Source organism: Salvelinus fontinalis, chromosome 31, assembly GCF_029448725.1.
Source record: "Salvelinus fontinalis isolate EN_2023a chromosome 31, ASM2944872v1, whole genome shotgun sequence".
Classification (NCBI taxonomy): Eukaryota; Metazoa; Chordata; class Actinopteri; order Salmoniformes; family Salmonidae; genus Salvelinus; species Salvelinus fontinalis.
This window is the reverse complement of record NC_074695.1, coordinates 36,774,791-36,789,085: the sequence shown is the minus strand read 5'-3', so window position 1 is coordinate 36,789,085 and position 14,295 is coordinate 36,774,791. Positions and strand designations below refer to the sequence as shown.

At 42.0% G+C, this 14,295-nt stretch overlaps 2 long non-coding RNA genes across 2 annotated transcripts in view; one reads left to right on the top strand and one right to left on the bottom strand.

The window, feature by feature from the left end:
* Positions 1-27: 27 nt before the first annotated feature.
* The window catches only part of LOC129830164 (uncharacterized), a 30,073-nt gene continuing 15,805 nt past the window's right edge, over positions 28-14,295 (bottom strand). Inside the window, exons 4-5 of the long non-coding RNA XR_008755496.1 lie at positions 1,410-1,625; positions 28-521 (exon numbers count right to left, since the gene is read on the bottom strand). This is a non-coding gene — a long non-coding RNA (uncharacterized LOC129830164). The remainder of the gene's footprint in view (positions 522-1,409; positions 1,626-14,295) is intronic.
* On the top strand, positions 6,223-13,641 carry LOC129830165 (uncharacterized). Its single transcript, XR_008755497.1, has 2 exons — positions 6,223-7,317; positions 7,537-13,641. It is a non-coding gene; the product is annotated as an uncharacterized LOC129830165 (long non-coding RNA).

Below are 14,295 nucleotides of genomic sequence, written 5' to 3'. Positions count from 1 at the left end.
TTAAAGTGATATGGATTTCACCAGTGATACAAGGATACATTGTATATTTTCATACACATTTGTTGTACCAAGTCCATCGGAGTCCCCTATTGAACAAATCTTTATGGGATCAAATTCCCTCTTTACTAAACATTTCTCACAAATGAATGCAACCTGACGAGGTTATTTAACATTTGACGTTTTATAGTCTAATATTGCTGGCTTCTACCAGTGACACAGTATTGTACTTCACATTGCTGTTGAAAATTACAATGTGTAAAACATACTTTGGATGTTTGCTCATTGTCCACTCGGGTATCGTGGATTTGGCTCAGATCCCAGGCACTCTTTGGCCGGGGGAATATTATTGTCCAATGGGAGGGAGGCTGATGCTAGCTCATGCCAATGACTGCATTGGGGCGGGGCTAGTGGTTGGGCTAGGAGGGCGAGTCTGACAGGAGGACGTCTTGGCGCTTGTACTGGTTATTGGACGGTTGCCTCCCTTGTAGCAGACAGACCAAGGCATGCGGTACTATCAGCATCTAGAGGAGAGCCAGTGGGACATAGTAACACACAGTCAATCCTAAAATTTGTTTACCTCAAAGGATGCTTTTAACAATATTGGAACATGACCCTAGAGTTGGCTCTGCATACAGTACCTCCAATAGTAAGCAGATGACGAAGAGGATTGTGGCTATACTTTTTTTGTGACTGATTTGCAAGGCACGTTCGTACAACATTACCAAACCCAACAAATAATGTGATACATGACATGGCCAAAGGTTTTGATAACTGTAAATCTTTCTTGGACAAGGGGACTTTTATCAATATATTCACCTGTATTTACCCCCCAAAAATGAAACGCTAATTAGCTGCTCACGTGGCTATCATAAAGAACTACAAATGCCATGACACTGTCGGATTGAGGCAAAGGTAAGAATCTCTGGGTCAACTATCTAATGTTAGCTAAATGTAGTAATGAATTCATTGGCTAAATTTCTTTAAATGGAAAATTCTGTGAACTGTCTTGTGCAAGTTTTAGTTGACACAATACCTGTTAGCAAAGGTGTTGGCTAGAGATGACATGGAGGGATTTGTAGTTTTGCATAATGTCTACTTTGATACTAATCAGCATTTTAGAATCTGAGAGTAAATAGAGCTGAATATATTGATAAAAGTCACCTTGTCCGAGAGGAATTTACATGATTATCAAAATGTTACGCAAGGGTAAACTTACACGAAACACAGCCCTTATTTTAAGCGTTTCTAAAATCCCCTATGGGAAATATGAATGGTGGGAAAACGATTGGAACCATTTCCCTGTTGACCGCTAGGTTTTATTGGTATTATGACACCTCCATTGTGGGACTCTATGAAAGGTGCTATACAATTCAATTTGATCATAATTACTATTAATCAATGGTCCTTACCAGTACTGGGTGGTGGTGATCTGCAGAGTGGACATCTGGCCCAGGATGAGCAGCAGGGTGTGCAGCATCAGGCTAGCAAGGACCGGCAGCGCCAGCAGTGTGGTGTGGGGCCGCTAGGGGCACAGCTCAATGCTGGGTCCCCCTTTCCCCATAACGATTGCCAGCAGCATCACCAGGAAAGAACAGGAACTGCAGGTCAACCAGGTTAGTCTTCTCCTGAAAGGGGCACACAAAATGGCGGAGAGAGTCAACACGTGCTATAAGTGAGTGAGGGTAAAATACAATTCCAAAGCATTCTTCTGATCCAGGCAAATTGAATGTTAGATATCGACAAGATGTAAGTTAAAACCTGCCATGAGGAAGTATGCACCATAAACCCCTCCAAAACATTGCACACATTATCTGTCATATCTCCTGCCTTTATTTCTTTCCATAGGTAAATAAACTGTAGGCTTGGCTTAGCAACCACTATAGAACTCACAGTGTAGAGGATGAGTATAGACGAGAACTTGGATGAGACTATACAATGCCATGTACTTAAAGAGACTGAACGATTTCACCAGAGAATACCAGTCCTCCATGTGAGACAGGAAGAATCACCCGTCAAAAATAATTACAACAGCACATATTTTTTCTATGACTTTACAGTACTCGGTACTGTTGGATGTCAGGTGTCCTTACCGTGTACAGCTGATGTTGTCTGAATTGGAGGTGAAGGGAGTCCACAGAAGCATGGTCCTCAGACAGACACACTTACATCTGCGGCCCTCAAGGCTCCGCAATCATTGACCCCGTCTCCCCATATACCCACACTGTAGCTACACAGGGAGGAAGATGGTGAATGGGTGAGACTTTAGGCCTGTACCCTTTTCACACTACTGAGCTGTGCCAAAGTGAACTGAGCCAATCAGTGGAAGAATCTGCCCTGCGTCTGTCCTTTCATGTACCTCCATTTGCTACAGAGTTCCTTTGTCTTTCTCTTTTTCCCTACTTTCAATCAATGTCATTCTAGTCCCGTCTCCTCCTCTGGGGCCTAATTTATAAACCGTGCGTACGTACAAAACATACCCCAAAACATGCGTGTGCCAGTTTTCACACAAAATTTGCCTTAATAAAAACTAAATTTGAGGTTAGAATGTGCACACCATCCCGCAAACTTTAGACCATAAGTATCTTTAGACAGTTTCTAGTGCTTGAAGTATTGCAAGCAGGCAAGTAGCCTAGTATTTTGTGCAACAAATGGGGGATAAGATGGACAAGTTTGTTCATAACAAATTGATAAGTTAAATTGTTTGCCGTTAGTGAGAAGAGAGAACAGCAATTTTGTTTCTTTGCATTATAGAATAATTATAAATAGGCATCCATTTCCTAGGTTATATTAGAATCATTTCAGAATAAATTCCTCACCTTTTCTGTGATGGTTTTATACTCACGAGGTAGCCTATAGACCCGCAACAAGTTAGGATACCATTCTTCCTGTCTTTTGTTTAATTGGACCCACTTCACAGTAGTAAATAGATAAGCTATTTCAAGTATTTGTCAATGCCATCCGATCCAGAGCACAGTTTATTAACAGTAGAACAGACAATGTTTGGGCTACAAAGACAGAGAGATGCTATTCATACCAGTGACCATGACGGTATGAAGATGTGCCAATATGAGGGTAGTTATGAACTCAGCACTCACCGGCTGACCAGATTGTTCATTACCAGCAGACCGCAGGGACTGCATGTCTATCTCTACCTCCCCCCTGTGGACACAAACACATCTCCATCAACACCTAGTAAATGTGATAGTTCACAATCGGCGCTACAGGCAGAGGTTTAGAAGAGATCATGGAGGACTTGGGTAGTAGCTAGGAGGGACATAAAGAACATAAAATGTTGTTCAATGGTGCTCAAGTCAGTCTGCCCATCCAGAGGTTTGTAACCAAAAGGTAGCACCCTGAAGCCTTCACTTGCGAAAGTATGCAGGGTGTTTGAGAATTGTGTTGGCACTGCAAAACATGGTTTAAAAGAAAGACAATAGAGCTAAACAATAATCAAAGAAGACGAGCTTAAAAACACCTCACAAAATTCATTTGAACAAGTGTTAATGCTAATCTTATAGCAACTTATTCTTTCTGTGAAATATCTATAACTTCATGGCTCTCTTTATCTCCTCTCTCTTTGTCTTTCTCTCATACTGCTGTCTTTCAGGCAGAGCCTGGCCATCATCTCGGGGCCTCTGAGAAAGGCGAGGGATGGCTGTCCCCCGGGGGCCACTGTCACCTCCGCTGGAGGGATGAGAAGGGAAACAGTGCAAGAGGGCCATAGCCTCATGAATGGATTGATAGAACATAACAGAAGAAAAACATGGTTAAACTTCTCTTGAATCCTTCATCATAGTGTTATAAAGATGTCATAAACAGGCATGACAACTGGAAGTCAGTTTATAACAACGGCCTTAACCCTTATTTATTTCTTAACTTTTGTTGTTGAACAAACTCTTATTCAAATGCAGGCTATATAGCCCATACTGTATGGGCTTCCGTAGAAATGTGCTTGCCAGTTGTATAGTGACAAGGATTTCTTTGAATTATTAATTCATAATTTATAGCATCTCTGCTATGTTTATGCCATTGGGAAAACTTGAACCCCTTTACCCAGATCAGCATTTCCCAGACTCAATTCTGGGGACCCCAAGGGGTTCATATTTTGGGTTTTGCTCTAGCACTACACAGCTGATTCAAATAATCAACGCATCATCAAGCTTTGATTATTTGAATCAGCTGTGTAGTGCTAGAGCAAAAAAACAAAACGTGCCCATCTTGGGGTCCCCATGACCGAGTCTGGGAAATGCTGATCTGAGTAAAGGGGTTCCAATGACAAGCACATTTCTACGGAAGCCCATACAGTATGGGCTATATAACCTGTGTTTGAATAAGTTTGTTCAACAACAAAAGTTAAGAAATAAATAAGGGTTAAATGTAATGAGTTTTTTAATATATTTTTTAAATCATTATAGGCCTACTGTTTATAATCTAAAAATGACCACTATATGCCAGATTGCATGAGACTATCCTTACACATGATACCTAGGACATTCCATAAACAGAGCCAAAAATAAATAAATTAGATGGCTGCATCATGCGTGACTGAGCTTACTATGCTTATAGCCTCGGCGGCTCAGCCTGTTCACACAAGTGAAATGCAAATCCAACATAATCATGAGATCAAATTTCTAATTGATACTGCTCCCATCCCCATGGGACAATGATAAATCATAGTATTTAAAACATACAGTGCTTTCGGAAAGTGTTCAGACCCCTTCACTTTTTCCATTTTTGTTACATTACAGCCTTATTCTAAAATGGATTAAATTACTTTCCCCCCCCTAATCAATCTACACACAATACAATAATGACAAAGTGAAAACAGGTTTTTATAAATGTTTGCACATTTATAAAAATAAAAACAAATACCTTATTTACATAAGTATTCAAACCCTTTGCTATGAGACTCAAAATTGATCTCAGGTGCATCCTGTTTCCATTGATCATCCTTGAGATGTTTCTACAACTTCATTGGAGTCAACCTGTGGTAAATTCAATTGATTGGACATGATTTGGAAAGGCATACACCTGTCTATATAAGGTCCCACAGTTGACAGTAGATGTCAGAGCAAAAACCAAGCAATGAGGTCAAAGGAATTGTCCGTAGAACTCCAAGACAGGATTGAGTCGAGGCACAGATCTGGTGAAGGGTACCAAAACATGTCTGCAGCATTGAAGGTCCCCAAGAACACAGTGGCCTCCATCATTCTTAAATGGAAGAAGTTTGGAACCACCAAGACTCTTCCTTGAGCTAGCTGCCCGGGCCAAACGGAGAAATCGGGGAGAAGGGCCATGGTCAAGCAGGTGACCAAGAACCCAATGGTCACTCTGACAAAGCTCTAGAGTTCCTCTGTGGCGATGAGATAACCTTCCAGAAGGACCACCATCTCTGCAGCACTCCACCAATCAGGGCTTTATGGTAAAGTGGCCAGATGAAAGCCACTCCTCAGTAAAAGGCACATGACAGCCCCCTTTGGAGTTTGCCAAAAGGCACCTAAAGGACTCTCAGACTATGAAAAACAAGATTCTCTGGTCTGATGAAACCAAGATTGAACTCTTTGGCCTGAATGCCAAGTGTCACATTTGGAGGAAACCTGGCACCATCCCTACGGTGAAGAATGGTGGTGGCAGCATCATGCTGTGGGGATGTTTTTCAGCGGCAGGGACTGGGAGACTAGTCAGGATCGAGGGAAAGATGAACCGAGCAAAGTACAGAGAGATCCTTGAGGAAAACTTGCTACAGAGCACTCAGGACCTCAGACTGTGGTGAAGACTCACCTTCCAACAGGACAACAACTCTAAGCACACAGCCAAGACAAGGCAGGAGTGGCTTCGGGACAAGTCTCTGAACGTCCTTGAGTGGCCCAGCCAGAGCCCAGACTTGAACCCGATCGACCATCTCTGGATAGACCTGAAAATAGCTGTGCAGCGACATTCCCCATCCAACCTGACAGAGCTTGAGAGGATCTGCAAATGGGACAAACTCCCCAAATACAGGTGTGCGAAGCTTGTAGCGTCATAGCCAAGAAGACTCGAGGCTCTAATCGCTGCCAAAGGTGCTTCAACAAAGTACTGAGTAAAGGGTCTGAATGCCTATGTAAATGTGATATTACATTTTATTTGTATATATATTTGCAAAAATGTCTAAAAACCTGTTTTTTCTTTGTCATTACGTGGTATTTTGTGTAGATTTAGGGGGGGGGGGGACTATTTAATAAGGCTGTAAAGTAACAAAAATGTGGAAAAAGTCAAGGGGTCTGAATACTTTGCTGAATGCACAGTACTTGCATTCTGAGTAGATCATTTATCACGACTGCATCTGAGTCATATCCTGACACGGGAGGCGGATGTAGTTATCAAGATTATTTATTCGAAACAGGCAAAGGGCAGGTTGAGGGCAGGCAGAGGTTCGTGATCAGGTCCGAGTCAGGCAGGTACAGGAAGGCAGGCAGGCTCGGGGTCAGGCAGGCAGAATGGTCAGAACCGGGAAAAACTAGGAAACAGAACTAGAGAAACAGGAAGGCAGTATTTTAATACAATGGTATTAAAACATCCCCAAGCCTGTTTGACTTCTACTTCCTTTATTAAGAAGCGTTTAAATAATATTTACATGTTAAATAACATTTAACTGGTTTTCCTCACGGTTTTATTTATATACAGTATATCCAATGAATAGACAAACATCAAATGGTGGTCCAGAGCTCAACATCATGCCATAATATGGTTATAAGGCTGTTAGCTGTACAATCTGTCCTTGCGTAATGCTCATCTATACACACCGAGTAATAAACTCACATTATGACGTCATCACACATCCTCTTTCTGTATTTTTTCTCTAAAGGGAGCAGTGAATCCATTTCTTCTTTTCTCTCCTAGCTTCAAGCACGCATTCACTCTTACACACTGTATGGAGGGAAACGTTAGGACGATTCTACGGGCCTGTGACTGACAGGGGCCCTAAAATTATTAGGACCTTTGGTTAATAATTTTGTATAATTTTTTTTTAACCTATCATTAATATAATATTTTTATTTACAATGTACTAATAAAACTAACGGTTTATTTTTATTTTCTTGTTTTTGGCAAAAAGGAAACATCCAGAGAGCCTCTTTTGCCCAACCCCCCTCCTAATGGTTCGGTCCTGCCCCCAAACCAGGCGCGGAACGGTACTTGCTAGCAGTGAATTGCGAGTGAGGAGTGCCGGTGGAGCATCATGTCTCAACTTCCCATAGAAAAATCTGGCTTCCAAAAACGAAAAGGAGACAGGAGAGAGAAAAGGGCGACAGTATGTCACTCAGTTTTTGACAAAGGAAGGTGGGTGTACTCCATGAGTGATGGAAATTAACCTTTTAGCTTAGTCCATAGTGAAATGGGCTACTTTTGCTCCCCTAACATTAACGTTAGTTAATGTCTTGACAGAAAATTCTGTGTTTACATTTCGCTCCTCTTTTACCCGACATTTAATCAATGCAAGCAAACTTTTAGCAAGCTATTCATACTAAATCAGTTGTCCCTGCCCCTTTCTGGTGCCAGGCCCAACAGATGCAGTATCAGGCTTGGTAGCCCTTTCCCCTCATCTCCATACCTCTGAACCAGCCCTACTCCCAACTGAAGAAGGAGAGCAGCATTGTGTTTAATGACATGTCAGTTTGCATAATTGCAGGTACTGCAATGAATTGAGGACAGGAATGTGATTCTCCAGTCAGGAAAAATCTCATTTGACACAGAGCCTTAAAGGAAGAGATGCAGGCTCTTAGAGATGGATGAGTCTCTCCTGTTTTAGGCGGCACTGATTGCTATGCAAATGGGTGTTGCACCTCAATTTAGCAAGGAACACAGCCGCCAAAGGAAAAGGAAGAGATTCCATGATGAGACATCTCAGGAGACGGCTCAGGACAGTGCAGCAACGGTGTTTCGGAACACAGTGTTTTTTACTGCTATGGACAACATAAGTGACTTCGACACTAGGTAGAAAAATGTTCTGCTGTCCTGAAAGTTGAGCTGATTAGTGAGGATAAAGTCCTTTCTGTGTGCCAACCACTGATCATGAAATATTCCAGACATCTTACACCTGAGTTTCAAAATGAAGTAAGACACCTGAACACTATATATGCTGCCACTTTCCCACCTAACGTGTCCCCTCTTGGTCTCCTGCATGCAATTTGTAAGATGCAGCTGCAAAGCGTTTTTGGAGAGGTGTGCATTGCTTTACGTATATTTTGCACACTGCCTGTGACTGGTGGCGAGAGAGCTTTCAGTAAGCTAAAACTGTTTTTTTAATGTTTTTTTTATAGTTGAGGTCCACTATGTCCCAGGACAGGCTTTGCAGTCTTGCCATGCTGTCCATTGAAAGTCAGTTAGCTAGAAAGCTGGACTTCAAAGACCTGATCGTGACTTTGCTAGCAAGAAGGCTCGGCCCTGGGCTCTTGGTGAGTAAGGCTGAGCAAGGGCCAGTGACAACTGTTAAACAACATGGCTATTGGATCACTACACACGATGTCCACAGGCTGAGAACAAGACTGAAAATAAGAGATCTGAAAGTAATGGATGGATTGCCATAAAAATGTATTGTGCACAATCAAGACCAAGTGGAAGAAACCTATTGATTTGGTGACCACTTGACCTTTCCTCTAGCGCCACCATTAGGCCTTTTCATTTCCATTTTTACGGCTGCTTATTTTCTAGTTCTAGATTTTATTATATCATTCTATAGTTGTTCATTTATTTTAATTGAAGAGGTTAATGTATATTTAAGTTATTTATTTTAAGTTATTCATTAATGTTAATAGAATTTTCCATTCAAGAATTTTACCATTAATTACATTTAGACTCTAAAAGATGGCCTTTAGCACATTTCTTAGAGGGTATCAGTCTTGAATCAAATAGTGAATTTGACTGTATGCAGAATGTTGCATGCATGTCTGCACAGTGTTATATTTTCACAGCTCACTGTCAGTAAATATCGTAAATATTGGACTACAAGAGAGTTGCAAGCCTGCAAAGGTAGTTATTTTTTTTACATAAAAGCACTGGAATCTTCTACTGTCTTTTTTTTTTCATGTGTGAAGTCTAATGAAAGGGACATGATTTACTTTTATTTTGTTGATAAGATGTGTGGTGGAAAATTCAGCAGAGTCATTACTTTTTTCGCCCCGTGCCTTTTGCTCCCTCAAGTTAGCTACCTGGATAATGGCGGGTGGAAGACAGGGTGGTGCGGCAGGTGCCGCTTCTCATACGAATGCTGTTATTTCATCTAAAACATCAGGTGTACGCCGACCCCAGCTAAGTAACTCATGCAAAGAGTTAAAGCACAATTATGTGTTTTATCTCCAGTACTTTGCCATGATTGTCAATGATAATCTCAGTGCGTCCTTGCTGGGATGACACAATAAATCTACTACTGCCGGAGAATACCAACACCAAACACATTGGTTCACCGTTCCACGGGAGCGGACAGTACACAGCATACCATAATGTTCTGAATAATGGCCAAGTCTACCTCGCTCCCTATTCCACTGAACCGCTTAGGCGTAACAAACACAAGTCCAACATTTATCGGAAACTGTTAAACTACCTGTTCACTACCCTCCTGCTCTCCGGGGATGTGCAACTCAGTCCTGGGCCTAACATCACCGAGCCAGCGATGCTCACTGGAGTGGAAAGCAGTGGATGGCCTCGTCCACTGATCGTCGCCGCTGTAAAAGTGGGTGAGTGCTATGGTCCCATGGTTTCTCTCAACTCACCCGGCTCCAGGATAGATTTTTACTCTTCAAACATACTCAAGTAGCTAAATGCGATCCCTGACTCTGCTTCTGGTACGCAAGCTGTTTTAATTAGTTCCCCGCATCCAGTGCAGGCGGAAGGGATTGTTAATTGCGCTACCGAACTGCCCCTAATCAAAACGGCCTAAACCCAGCCATCAGAAAACACAGAAAATTAAACTTTTTTCAATGTGTCTCGAGTCATCTGGGACCCACGAGCTAAGCCCAAGGGGGGCACTTGAACATTCGTAGTGTCATTCCAAAAAGTTATCAAATTCAACATCTACTCACAGACTCCAACCTTGACTTCCTCTGCCTCTCAGAGACATGGCTCCATAAAAACTCTCCATATGCTACTTTAATTGTGCCTGGCCACAATGTTTTCAGGAGAGACAGGGTTGAAGGAAGAGGGGGGGGGGGGTGATGATTTACATTAAAGAACATATCCGATGTAAACAAATTGAGTGGTCATGTGATAATGAACTAGAATGTATTGGCCTGAACGTTACATTCTCTCCCCAAATGTCTTTTACCCTTATTGGAATGTATAGGCCACCTTCCACCAAAAGTGTGTTTTTTGATCAGTTTAATAACATGCTTAGGGAATGTGATTTGGGGAAAGAGGTCATCTTAATGGGAGATTTTAATATTAATTATGAAGACAAGTCTTGTAGGAAAACCATTCAACGGATCATTAATACCATTGACCTTACACAGCTAGTTAAAGGGCCAACCAGGGTGACTTGTTGCTCTAAAACACAGATTGATTTAGTGTTCAGTAATAAACCAGAGAGAGTGGCTAAATCATTCAATATGGTTACTGGGCTATCTGATCATAATCTGACACTTATAGCCAGAAAGCTGTCTAAGAGCAGGTTTAACCTCTCTACTCTTAGAAAGCCGGATCAACTAAGAATACATAAGAGTGAATTAAACTATTTTGAAAACGCAATTAAGGGAATTAACTGGAATGATCTCTTGTCCTATACAGACGTGGAAGCTGATAGTCAGGTTTTTCTATCCACAATCCAGACTACAATAAATGGTTTCCTGAAGAAAATCAAATCCTAACCAGGCCAAGAGCACTCTTCCTTGGCTAAATGGAGAAATCTGGAAATTGATGAAAGAACGAGATTATGCTCTAAAAATAGCCCTAAGATCCAAATTAGAGCATGACAGACGTAGGTTTACCATGTTGAGAAATAAGGTGATGAAAGAAATCAGACAGGCCAAGGCAGACTTTTTTATTAACATAATTGCTGAAGCAAAAGGAAATTCTAAATTTATCTGTGGAGAATCTAAAAAAGTTTACAGGGAAAGACCATAGTAACACTGCAAAAAGACTAGAAATCATGGCGAATAACAATCTAACACAGGATGCAGTCGAAATAGCAATAGCCTTCAATTCCTACTTTATTGACTCTGTCAGGGTAATGACACAGAACCCCTCCACTGGTTTCTTGGGCTCAGTGCTAGTGAATGACGCTCAACCTGTCTTCATCATAAGGGAGGTTTCTGAGTCAAAGGTGAACAAGGTGATTAGCTCACTAAAGAACTCTAAAGCCAAAGATGTGTTTGGGCTGGACTCTACCTTTCTTAACAACTACAAAGAGTCACTCATTGGCCCCATTACTAAGGTCACCAACACATCTATTGGTCTGGGGGTGTTTCCAAGGGTATGGAAGTCGGCCAAAATAACGGCCATCTTTGAATCGGGCGACCCTGCTGACGTGAGTAACTACAGGCCCATTAGTATACTACCTGTGGTGTCAAAGGTTGTTAAAGTGTGTAGCAGAACAACTGATTGCCCACCTCAACAACAGCCCCATTCACATTACACTCCATGCAGTTTGGCTTCAGAGCGAAACACTCCACAGAAACGGCCAATTGCTTTCTTATGGAAAATGTGAAGTCCAAGATGGACAAAGGGGGCGTTGTTGGGGCTGTGTTTCTGGACCTAAGGAAGGCTTTTGATAATGTTAACCATGAGATTCTCATCACAAAATTGTCCAAGTTCAACTTTTCCCCCGATGCCTTGAGATGGATGAAATCATACCTTGAAGGCAGAACTCAAGTGTGTCAGAGTGAGCAATGAGCTGTCGCCCACTCTTAGCTATGATGTGGGTGTGCCCCAAGGGTTAATTCTGGGGCCCCTCCTGTTCAGCCTGTACATTAATGATCTGCCTTCTGTCTGTACTGGGTCTGAAGTTCAAATGTATGCAGATGATACAGTGATATGTGCATGCAAAGAGCAAACAAGCTGCAAAATAACTCACTACTGTAATGGTCCAGGTTACAAAGTGGCTCAGTGACTCATGTTTGCATCTCAATGTGAAAAAAACTGTTTGCATGTTCTTCACAAATAGGGCAACAGATGCTACTGAGCCAGATGTCTATGTGTCAGGGGAGAAGCTCCAGGTGGTATCTGATTTTAAGTACCTTGGCATCATACTTGATTCCAACCTCTCTTTTTAAAAGCATGTGAAAAGGTCATTCAAATAACCAAATTCAACCTAGCTAATTTCCGATTTATACGAAATTGTTTGACTACAGAGGTAGCAAAAGTGTACTTCAAATCTATGATACTCCCCCACTTAACATACTGCTTGACTAGTTGGGCCCAAGCTTGCTGTACAACATTAAAACCTATTCAGTGTCTACAAACAGGCTCTCAAAGTGCTTGATAGGAATCCCAATAGCCATCATCAATGTTACATCCTCAGAAAGCATGAGCTCCTGAGTTGGGAAAATCTTGTGCAATACACCGACGCATGTCTTGTATTCAAGATCCTAAATGGCCTGGCTCCCCCTCCACTCAGTATATTTGTTAAACAGAAAACCCAAACATATGGCAGCAGATCCACAAGGTCTGCCATGATAGGTGACTGTATAGTTCCCTTAAGGAAAAGCACCTTTAGTAAATCCGCTTTCTCTGTGAGAGCTTCCCATGTCTGGAATACACTGCCATCAGACACACATAACTGCACCAGATATCACACTTTCACAAAATGCATGAAGACATGGCTAAAGGTCAATCAGATTTGTGAACATAATCCCTAGCTGTGTATTGCCACTTTCCATGTTGTCGGTAGCTTGTGAGGTGTGGAAACACTTTGTTGCTTTTATGAATTTTGTCTTGCTGCTTTTTGTTCTATGTTGCTCTGTCTGTATGCTATGTCTTGCCCTATGTTGCTCTGCGTGTGCTCACTGCTCAATGATTGTCTATATTGTAATTGTTTTTAATAACCTGCCCATGGACTGCGGTTATAAATTAGCCAGCTGGCTAAAACCGACACTTTTACTGAAACGTTGTTTAATGTGCACTGTCCTTGTAAAAAATAAAATAAACTCAAACTCAAACTTCAATCATTTAGAGCTATTACTAGTTGAATTCAAGGCAGGTGGTTTTTCACAATGTTCATGGGGTTAATGACCTTTTGTTTGTATGGTGCCATAATTTTCTTGATCTCAGTGATTGCCTATCCTGGGTTGAGTCCCTGTGAAATTAAAATAAGAGGTAAATAAAAGTAGCCCAACGCGTAGCAAATAAGAAACAATACAGAGAGGGATTGGTGATGACTACTTCTGAGCTGCAGGAGTTGTATAAAATCCACTGTGCTGAACTCTACACTAGCCTAATTACTGTCTTATTACAGATGCAGTGTATTCAGATAGTGAGTGTACCTTGGGCCAGGTCTTAATCCAGATCATGGTACGACATCCAGTGCTTAATTTGAACCAGATCCGGCACATCTCAGATTTGACTTTGTTTGTTCCGGCACCTATTTGCCCGCATCCAGTACCTCTCGCGGCATGATTTATTAATTGTTTCACTGTTCGCACTGTAGACATTCTAATAAAAGAGATCAGCGTTAAATCAAGTTGCCTCCTCGTTATTTCTCCCAACCACCAGAAAGACAATCATGTAAAAGCACGGTGATCCTTCTGTGTAATCATCCTATCCTGCCACACTGATTCCAGACCTGCTTTCTTATTTGTATATAGAGGTTATGGGGAGGGCCGGTGGGGTAGGTAACTGATCTTGACACAGGTCTTGGTAGTAGTGGTCAGCTGGTGAAGAGGTCCCTACCTAATCACGTTACGTAGCCTAGGCTAGTCGTCTCCCTAATGAATTTGAATCGTGGGAAAGACAAATAAAAAAGGATAAGAAGAGGCAGTCGAGTTTGAATACATTTTTCAAGTCCACAAATACAGAGAAAGACTGAATCCCACCCAGAATGAGCCAAATAACTGTCAGTGCCGGAGGAGAGGAGTAAGGGGCAAACTGTTCCTGATGGCGATGCCGTCGTAGCAGAGCTGCTAATCCCACCAGTTCAGCATCGCCACAGGCACCTCCACTAGCGAGTCAGACTCAGTGGGAGGGAGACTGGGAGCAGTGCATTTACCGACAAAGTGGTGGATTTGCAGTTCAAGGACAAGCAAACATATAACCCATGGCTTTTCATGCAGAATTAAAAATTGGGCTGGACAACATGCAAAAAGGTAGGGAGATTGGGTCCACGACTGGATG